The sequence below is a fragment of the Dermacentor andersoni genome, chromosome 4 (genome assembly GCF_023375885.2).
Source record: "Dermacentor andersoni chromosome 4, qqDerAnde1_hic_scaffold, whole genome shotgun sequence".
NCBI lineage: Eukaryota > Metazoa > Arthropoda > Arachnida > Ixodida > Ixodidae > Dermacentor > Dermacentor andersoni.
The window spans coordinates 194738648-194749654 of record NC_092817.1 but is presented as its reverse complement, the minus strand read 5'-3'; the positions used below and the strand labels follow the sequence as shown (position 1 = coordinate 194749654).

Below are 11007 nucleotides of genomic sequence, written 5' to 3'. Positions count from 1 at the left end.
CGTAGCATTCCAAAGAGGCAAGCTGAGATGCCGGACGTAAGCAGACGGAATCTCCAGCTGCCTTGCACACAGCATTTCTGCCGCCGAAGGACACGATTTCAATCAGCACTGCCATCATAATTGTATTATACGAAACTGCGGGTTCAGGGATGGTGCAGCTGGCCAACAGCCTCTTCGGTGTCCAGCACTACTCGTAAGCAGCAATGCGCCACTGAGGTAGCGCTTAGGTAACGGGGCTGGTCTAGTCACCTTGGGGCACGCCATTTCCTCCTTCTATATGTATGCACAATGATCCGGGGCGTTTCGCGCACGTGATCATCATTCCACAGCGTGGATGCATATATAAGAGACGGAAGCCAGAATACTGCCGGGTGACGCACACTGCGAGACGACCGAATCCGGAACCTTCTTTCAGGTGAGGTCTCAAATGCGGACACGTCAGCAATTGATAGATATTTAAGAAGGATCTTCGCGTTTCTAAAAGCTTTAAAAGCCTTCTTTCAGTGACGAGCAATGTGATAGATTTTGTTTCTTTGTGGGCTATTTATTATTTGCGGTTTACAGCTATTCGCTGCATTTCAGGTTCTAAATTCCTGAGTAATATTTATTTGAAGATAATTTATCCATACTGCGGGATGAAAGTTCGAATGTAGCATACTTTAAAGTAGTTGAATGCAGTTCTATTGCAATTCACGTTCGACAGCGTCATCTAAGCAAACCAATGCTTCTTCACTGTCGTTTCGCTTTGTGGGACCTAAATTTTCACTTCCAGATTTTTCCCATTTAAAACTCTGCCTGTTATTCTCTTTCTACACATTAAAGGGAATTCTTCAAACACGTGTGTCATTTCAACAGTCATATAGTACAAAATGCAGACGTTATGCTACCGTTAGTTCCTTGCCAGTTGTTTTCGTAAACGATCGTTACGTATTGCTCTTGTTCGATATTTTCTTCATTTAATCTCATAGTAAGCCAATTGAACTGAAACCTCTCTTGTTAGTTTAAAACCGAAAGAGAAAGTTTGCTGTCTAAGTTGCAACTTTATTTTAGCGCTCAATTTGTAAGCCTCCACGTGCTTGGACTAGAATGCGTGATTGTGTTACTGGCATGTTAATATACAGAGCTGGAGACTGAGTAAACTTTAAAAAATATAAAGAAAGACAGCCAAAATTTGGGTTTTGTTGCTTGCAAAGCAGTTCATTCCTGCCTCCGTGCGGATTCGCACGTACCTTTGTCCCGTACGTTCTCAGTCGCACAGGACAGCACATCAAATATAGAAGAGTACATATTCTGCTTGACGTAAGCTTCATCAAGACAGATTCGTACACAGCTGGCCTTTCTTCAGCCAAATTACTCTCGACTACTGTGGCTTCGTGAACAACGTTTAGAATCAAGGGCTGCTTCGAAATGACGGCTTGCAGGCAACCTCAACCAGGGAACCTAGTTGGTTGATATATAAGCCTCTGCAGCATTCACTGACTCAGTCATTCATCCGTTTTCATTTATTTGCGTTTCGGAAACATGGCTTGATAATGCGGATGGTAGTTTACACGGTTTTTGTCCATACCAAGCAGAATACTGCCGCCGCATTCCGGATCGCTACGGTGGTCCCGCTATATTTGTTTCACCTCCGATTATGTATACGCGTAGCCTTGATCTTTTTGTTAATGTAAATGGATTGATATTGATTGACAGCTAAATTCTCAGAATCTTAAGTTTTATTCTTTGTTGTGTCTACCGCTCTCCTTCTTCATATATCCCTTATTTGGTGTGTGAACTCTCCATGGTACTGCAAGAAAAACTTTCTCTTGAAAATAAGCAAGTCCTGATTGTAGGTGATATTTACATTAACACACTTGACGTCGATAAGGGAAGTTTAACAGCTTATACAGGCTGTTTTGCTGGTTTCAGACTAGAATAAGTCATTATCTCTACCACTATAGGAGTTCTACTCATGGTACCAACACGCTTCTTCTCCATGCCCTAACAAACATCGCGGCAACTCCAAACTCTAGTATCATAGATACTAAGACTACAGATCGTCCCTAATATTCGTCTCCTTTCAGGCCGAAATACCTCAGTCCGAGCCTTGCTTCTTTTTCTCCAATTTTGACCGAGATAGCTTTCTTAACGCTATAACAAATAGTGATTGGTCTGTAATTAACCCCCAGCATGATCCTGATCAAACTATTGAAAATTTTTGTTCCACCTTTCGAGAAGCCGTTTGTGCTGACGCAACTACCGTCAGATGCAGGAAACATTTTCAATTTCCGGGTAATACTTGTGCAACGAAAGGTTTAGCGACTAGTATAAGAAAAAAAGAAAACCTATACAAAAAGGCTAAAAACAAACCTTTTTAATGCACGTTTAGCGGCAAGTCATACAAATTATTGTAACATTCTGATAACATGCTTAAAATGTCTAAACGACAGTATTACGAATACGAACTGGCAGAGCACAAGAACTATGCCGAAAAAGTATAGCAACTTCCTAGTGCGTTTGTGAATTTACCTAAGCCCGGTAATACTGCTGACCAAATAAATTACAACTATGAAGCTCTAGCATAGCAAATTGTTTCAGTAACTACTTCTGTAACATATACACCACCACATCACATCACTTTATTACCTTAAAGGTCTCCGTTTAGGGGATAATACATAAGGGGTGGGCTAACAAGTGAAGGTTACAAATAACAGTCTTTATGCGGAACAGTGTGCTGTGACGTTTTCTGCAAAAGTTGATGCACAGGGGATGGCTGCAATGTTTCGGGAAAGTTCATTCCACTACACTGCTGTACGAAGAAAAAATGAAGCAGCGAAGCTGGTAGTGCGAGCACGTGAGCATGCAATTTTACACGGATGGCTAGTGCAGTGGGGTATGCGCGTCGGTGAGATGATGCAGGGGGGCGTGATTGAGGAAGCTGTGGAAAAACTTGTGAAACAAGCAGGGGTTGGCGATGCGGTCACGCACAGAAAGATTTGGAAGACCAGTTTCGCATTTGAGGGATGACATGATTTTATGTCACATGAATATGAAGAATGCATGAATCTAGTGGCACGATTTTGCCCGGATTCTAATTCGTTGATTAAGTGTACCTGGTACGGTACTAGAATCTGCTTAGAGATGCATTCGCGAAAAGTTTTATGACCTACGGGGCGTTACACAAATAAAGCTTTAAAAAACCGAGCCATCTGGTCGCTGATGATATAACCTTGGTGACATGTGCACGCCAGGAAAGATCGCAGGATAAGGTGACGCCAAGGTACTTATAGGACTTGACTTGTTCAACAGTGGAGTTAGAGATTGCGTACAAAAAAAGCAAAGGATTACGCTGGCGCTGAAATGAAACGACTTTGCATTTAGTGGGATTAAGCTTCATTACCGAAAGGTCGCACAACTCCTGTACACAGTTAAGGTCATTTTGGAGCACATTTTATCATAAAGGCTAGTAATTGTGCGATAGATGACGGAGTCGTCAGCAAACATACCGATATGAGAAGAGACATGGTTGGGTAGGTCGTTAATATATATTAGGAACAGGAAGGGTGCGAGAACAGACCCTTCGGTGACGCCCGATGTTACTGAGAGGGACCTAGAATGGCTATATTTAATAGAGACGAACTGAAGACGGTTAGTACGAAATTTTGAAATCCATTCGAGAATTTGAACCTGCAGGTTTAACTGGGCAAGTTTTAGTCGCAGGTGTTTGTGTGATACTTTTTTGAATGCTTTAGCGAAGTCCAGAAATATTGCGTCAGTCTGACGGTGATGGTCAAGATTGGAATGTAAGTCATGAATAAATATTGCCAGCTGACTGCCACAGGATAAAGATTTACGAAAGCCGTGCTGGGAACAATCAAGGAAATTGTTCGTGTCGAGGAAGTGCATTATGTGAGAGCGTATGTCCTGTTCCAATATTTCGCATGGGACGCCCGTTAGTGAAATGGGGCGATAATTTAAGGGGGATTGTTTACTACCTCATTCGTATACCGGAATAATATTTCCCACTTTCCAGTCGCTTTTGAACTTTCCAGTCATCTGGCAAAATTCCTTTTCCAAGCAACAGTGAGAACACTCATTAGAAATACACTGCAATAATTTGTTTAGTATTTTTGAACAGTTCGGAGTTCATTTCATCTACGCCGGCCGATGGAGAAATTTTAATTCTGTCGATGAGCGACGAAATGCCAGCAATAGGTAACGTCGCAGGGGCCATCATTGGTAATGTTGTAGTAGGTGGCGTACGAAATCGTAAATCAGCTTCTGTAGTAAACATGGATGAAGATGTGATAAACATTTCACCACAATGAGCGTCGCTCAGCTCCTTTATGTTATCGTTCGTAAGTATAATGCAGTGTGTCGGTTGCAGGTTGATAAGTTTCCAAAATTTTCTAGGTTTATTTGTTAGAAGTTTAGGCAAGTCACTCTGATAAAATACGCGTCTTCTGCAGCGTGGTGCCTATTTTGTGCGCACGCACTTTCATTAAGATTCGCAGTACAAAAAAGACGTCTTTTCTTGTTTGTGTTTTTAAACTTCTTGAAAGTCATCGTTTGTTTTTATTGGCAAGGGAGTTCATCTTGGGGATGAATTTATAAGTTAGTTCAATTTCTTCTCCTTAAAGAATAGCCAGCTGTCATTAAGACTCCTAGAATCGAGACTGGATTGAAACGCAGGCAGGAAATGTCGTAGTTCGTTATTAATTGCTTCGTAATCGGCCTTACCGTACAAATGAACTGTTTTGCTGGGGTTTATTTTGTTACAATCTTCTAATTTGGTTTTCGCGCTGGCCGTTCGACTAAGCTTTAATATCCCTAACCGACTAAATTCGTCACTCGATTGATACGGGTAGCTTCGTTGGTTCGGCATTTTTGGACTGCGCTAAAGCTTCTGATACGATTTATCATAACGTACTTTTTACTTAGCTAGAAGCCTAGGAATTCCCGGCCTAGTACTAGAACTCCTAGAAAGTTATCTGCATGATAGCAGTTTTTTCTGGAGGTGCTTATTCTGATACTGAAATTATTAATCAAGGTGTACCACAAGGCTCTTTACTAGGTCCCTTAGTGTTCTCCAATTATATAATGATTTACCCACGTGTCCTAAATCTGCACATTGTGTACTGTACGCAGATGATATTAAAATCCCCTTGTGTGACAAATCTCTAACAAACTTAGTCCTTAAACTAAACAATGAGCTTGAACATATTGTTTTATGATGTTCTTCCAGTCATTTATTATTAGTCCTACCAAAACTAAATTCATAATTTTCTGGTCTAGCCAAAGAATACTACCTGGCCTGTCTGGGATAACTCTAGATGGTCATCACATTCCCGTCTTCGACTGTGTATTATTTTTGAGCATCAAATTAGATTCTAACCTAAAGATTCCTCAGTACATTGTCTTCAATAAGCAAACGTTTAGCTTCGGTATTAGAGCAATAATCAAATAAAGAGCATATTTTTCCAGTTCCCAGTCACATTAAGTGCGTCATTGTTTCTTGGGAAGTAGATATTACTGTCATGTCTCGTCTATTCAGCACTTAGAAAACCAAGCAATACGGATTACCATTAGTGGAGTAGTTTGCTGTGCCAGTTGGTGAATGGTGAACATATAGCGGTTTCCAGCAAGTACGGACGCGAGCACAAGTATAAACGGACAGGACAACGCTGGACTTACAACTGAAGTTTATTGTGAGTACATTCCACAAATCTCCGCCACGCATGCGTGTACACCCAATAACAATAACAAGGTTTGTAGTCAAATATCTACAAAAGATGTACACGTACACAAGAGCCAAGTCACACGCCTTCCCGACAAATGCAACAACACATGGATTAACATGGTAAATTTAGAAATTGAAGTTCTGTATCATTGATATGAACCGAAGGTTCACTCACACATGTTCTTTCACATAACTTTTTCATGTGGAACGCTCCGCTAATTTCCCTTTCCAGTGTACTGCCCTCTCTCCCCACTGACGATACACTATCAAAAACTGGCCGGCAGTCGTGCTTTTTGCAATGCAATGGCAAGTTCCCTCCTGTACCTCTAGATAGCAAATAGCGATGCTCACGCGTGCGGTCATTAATCCAACGACCTGTCTGGTCAATATAGGACAGTCCGCATGAGAGAGGAATAAGATACACAACAGTTGTTGCACACTTTATGTGAAATAAAGTGGCGTGCTTTTTTCCACAGCCACTAGTCGTATCTCTCTTCTCTCCTGGTATGCTTTTGCACAACCTAACCAGTTCTGCTCGACGCCAAAAACACTAGTGTGACGCCATTCCTAGTGGCCACCTTCTTAAGATTATGAGACAAGCCATGCAAATACGGCATCACTACGATCTTTTTTTCTTTTTGAAGATTCATTGTCGTCCGCGGTTTCCATGGTTTTCTTTTTTGTCAACTTTCTAAACAAGGATTCCGACACAGTCATCAAAAATGAGACCGGGTACCATGCCGACATTAATCTCGCCTTCTGGGCTTCAAAACTCTCCTGCAATGAGTGGGTACAACTCTTGTTAAGAGCATTCGTCAAGCGCAAGAAAACTATGCCACGTTTTATTAATTTGAAGTGCGACGATTCGTACGGGAGGAGCGATTTTTTCGACCTAGGGCATACCGCCAAGACATGACTCTCATTTTGAAATTTAATTTTCAAATCAAGAAATCTGATCAAGTTTTCTTTCCAAATTTCGAAGGTGAACCTGAGATCCCGGGAGGACTCCTCGAGACACGTTAAAGTCCTTCTCGCGTTTGATTCAAGGCTATCATCAAAAGTTAACCTTAAAAACACTAAAAAATCATCCACATACCTAAAGATCTGCACAATACGTTTGTCCTTCAGCCTGTGCATTACATTACAGTCAAACTTCGATAAAAAAATGTGACGCAATACAGGAGCAACCTTAGATCCGATGCAAATACCCTTTCTCTGAATGAAGACATCCTTGTTAAAGGACATCGCAGTGGTTGACAGGTAAAACGTGAGAAGTTCCATAAAAGACTCAAGTGGCAAAGCGCAGGAATTCATAAAAGCTACTTCCCCACTTTCTTCAATCAGATCATGTACAGCTGTACACAGGTCATCGTGTGGGATAGAATAGAACAGTTCCTCAATATCTACAGACATCGCATCATTGGCACAAATCTCACTTGACTTTAACCACACCACAACTTCCAAGCAGCTCTGGACGCCAAAAGGATCGGAAGTATTTAGGGTTTTCAACGTACGCTGAAGGAACCCACTGACCACTATCTGCCATGAGCCTGCTTCTATGACAATAGCGCGAAGCGGCATATCTGGCTTGTGCGTCTTAGCTGCAAAAAACACATGTAACACATCTTGCTTACTTAGTTTTACGGCTTTTTCTAAGGCCTCAAGCTTCAGTTTCTTGAAAAATTTTATTGCTAGGGCCTTCGACTTTTTGGGCGACACATCCACTGGTCGAAAATTCTTCTCAATTACAAGGACTGCTTTTTCTTGAAGGAGAACCTTTCGAAGCACGACAAACCCACCTTCTTTGTCGCACTGTACCAGGTTCAGCTCCCGGCTGTTGAAGTGCTGAACGACACGTCCGAGAATTTTGCCGCTACGTCCACTCTGTTTTCCGTGCCACCTCAGCAGGCAGTTAACTCCTTCAGAAAGGGCCCTGTCCTTTTCCTCGATTGGGGCCTTTTCCGCTATTTTATGAACGGTAGCCAGAAGCTGAGGTCCGGTGACCTGCGGCACCAAACTGAACTTCGGGCCTCTACTAAGGAGCCTGTCAGCGTCATCCGGTACTTCAGCCCCTTCCAAATACACGAGACCCGCATGGTCATATTTTTCCTGAGGTTTCTTCGGAAAATTCTTGCGAATGGCGGCAAATGAGACGCCTGTCTGACACAGTGACAGATACAGGTACAGGAAGGAACTTGCCATTGCATTGCAAAAAGCACGATTGCCGACCAGTTTTTGATAGTGTTTCGATAGTGGGAAGAGAGCGCAATAAACTGGAGAGAGAAATTACCGAAGCGTTCCACATGAAAAAGTTGGGCGCGCATACATCTGTGAATGAACCTTCGGTTCATATCAATGATAAAGAACTTCAATTTCTAAATTTATCGTGTTAATCCAAGTGTTGTTGCCTTTGTCGGGAAGGGGTGTGACTTGGCTTTTGTGTACGTGTATATCTTTTGTAGACATTTGACTACAAACCTTGTTATTGTTCTTGGGTGTATACCCATGCGTGGCGAAAGATTTGTGGAATGTATCCATACTAAACTTCAGTTGTAAGTCCAGCCTTGTCCTGTCCGTTTCCACTTACTTGTGCTCGCGTCCGTACTTGCTGGAAACCGTTATAGGCTTATCACTAACCGTGGGGTTTTCGCGAGTGCAACTCTATTGCTTTGTGAAAATAACCTTCTTGTTGTAACGAACTTTTTCAACTATCATGTAATAATTATGTTTAATAAATTACTTGCTAACCAGGTTTCATACGAATTCATTGATTTCAGGTACCTCATCAATATTATTAATAATAGCAGGTTTGCACATATCTCCAATTTCCTACTGCCTACGGGTCATTGTAACTATGAAAGAATGACGCTATCATTCGCTACTATAAAACTGTGGAGTGGTTTACCCAATACCATTAATTTCATGCATTTAGTTATGCTCTTAAGCTTTATTAGATGTATAACTAAGCTTATATACATCGTTCATTACACTACATTTGCCATTTGTATATATTGACAGTTGTTTTATGCTATATAAGCTTGTATACTGACAATTGCTTTTCTTTATTTCATATTTCTATTTTGGATTTTTCACCATTGTTGTTTGTTTCTTTCACTTAGCGTGCTCATCTCTCATTAAAAAAAATTAATTATGGCGTTTTACGTGCCAGAACCACTTTCTGATTATGAGGCACGCCGTAGTGGACGACTCCGGAAATTTGGACCACCTGCGGGTCTTTAACGTGCACCTAAATCTAAGTAAAAGGGTGTTTTCGCATTTCGCCCCCATCGAAATGTGGCCGCCGTGGCCGAGATTTGATCCCGCGACTTTGTGCTCAGCAGCCTAACACCATAGACACTGAGCAACCACGGAAGGTGCTCATCTTTCATGTGTCTCTCCATTGTTATTATTAACTGAGGGACCCGCTGCAGTCTTCGACTTTGGGTCCCTCGTCTGTATATTGTCTGTTACCCATTGATTGTACTTAAAGAATAATAAACTGAAAGTGAAGAAAACTTAACGGTGTGGATGAGTAGTGTACCAGTAATAGAGGGCGCGTACGCTGCGAGTTTGTTACGTCAATCGGCAACATCATTTTAAAACGAAGCTTCCTTAGCCCCGTTGCCGCAATTTAGTGTCCGCTTTTACCGGCTATTGACTTACTCCGATCGCACGACACATGTGCACATGACTCTGAGTGGACGATGTCGGTTAACAAAAAAAAAAACAGAAATTAGATGTCCGCTGTTTGCTTTTGAAACAGATCCAGCCCAGCACAGAAGTCTGGTGCCCTAGAAACCATTGGACCACGGGCGCATGCGTACAGGAGCGCTTGCGCATAATTCTCGTGCAAGCAAGCGTTTTGACAAGCTTGGCGCGTTGACCGCATCACATAGAGACCATTTTCTTACAAAAAGTGAGGGCGTGCATCTTCTTGCACTAGTTGAACATATAATTTAAGGGAACCATTTATCACCAATGTTCAGTGCGCGTCTCTCGTGATATCGGTGTGCTGCGCCGCATTTCTACAAGATTGAGCACATCGTGTCTTTTAATTCAAGACGAATAACTTGGACTACCTGGGGTTCTTTACCACGAACCCGGAACGCAACTCTCGAGCGTTTGCTTTCCGCCAAGGCCGGGAATCGAGCCGCCGACCTCGTGCTTAGCAACTGCACGCCACATTCGTTAAGGTAGCTGGGTAAAAAGAAACAAATGATGTAAGTTTCCGATGCAGTTTCCCGTCTGCATTATTCAAGTAAATTTAGTAAGATGCGGGCAGCTAGAGCACTCGAATATTGTGTGTTTCCTGGGTTCCAATACAACCGTTAATACAAATTTCACTTTAATTGCAGCTCAAGGCTTCCGAGCACCACCTTTGACCTCGCCATGATAAAGTCCCTGCTGGTCGCCTTTGTGGTAGTGGCTGTTCTTTGCAGCCGGGCATTTGCGCAGCTTGGTCTCTTCGGCGGCATTGGACGCAACTTTGGTCCAGGCTTCGGGTACGGTGGATTTGGCCGCTACGCAGGTTATGGCCTCTATGGTGGATACCCTGGCTTTGGACTCTACCGGGGCTACGGAGGTTACGGACCTGGCATTGGTTTCTTGGGTTGAGCGCAACGCGCTGACTTACCCACTCAGATGTGAAAACGCTCACTGCGCTTGCGATCGCTGCCTTCGTGATTAAATACATTTTCGGAATAATAGTCAAACCCTTTTGCGTCTTACTCATCACGGGATTACACCGAAACTAAAAGGTTTAATTGGCTGCCACAAACCCAATAATATTCTAGTCCCATGAGGTATTTCAAAGCATAGATGGACAGGCCGTGTTGAATTGAAAATTCTCATTTAGCTACTTCCATCATGCGAGAAAATGAGGCCACAACAATAAACGTATTACAGCTCTTCATTTAACTGTTAGTCCATACTTTGGAGGTAAGCCATGTTATCACGAGAAATTCACGCTTAGGAGACAATAGAACATTTTATATACACTACATGTCGGGTTCCTTGAGAACGCAGAATAAATGTTTCACTTGAAACGTTCACTCAACAGTTTGAGCTTTCTTGTTGGCCGTATCAAAAAAGACAATTGCGCTGGGAAAATTTTGTTTTATTCAGGAAATTGCTGCCTTGTAGAGCAGAAGGGCCGCGGATTGGGCGAGTTGGTGTTCCATGGTAACAATAAAATTCAAACAGCGCTAGACGACAGGACCAGAAAGAGGAGCGCCGTGTTTGTCTCCTCCTCTTTCTGGTCCTGTCGTCTAGTGCTATTTGAATTT

The 11007-nt window shown here is 42.4% G+C and overlaps 1 long non-coding RNA gene across 1 annotated transcript; it reads left to right on the top strand.

Moving 5' to 3' along the window:
* The first annotated feature begins 332 nt into the window (after positions 1 to 332).
* On the top strand, positions 333 to 10428 carry LOC129384725 (uncharacterized). Its single transcript, XR_008612381.1, has 2 exons — positions 333 to 415; positions 10078 to 10428. It is a non-coding gene; the product is annotated as an uncharacterized lncRNA (long non-coding RNA).
* The last annotated feature ends 579 nt before the right edge of the window (positions 10429 to 11007 follow it).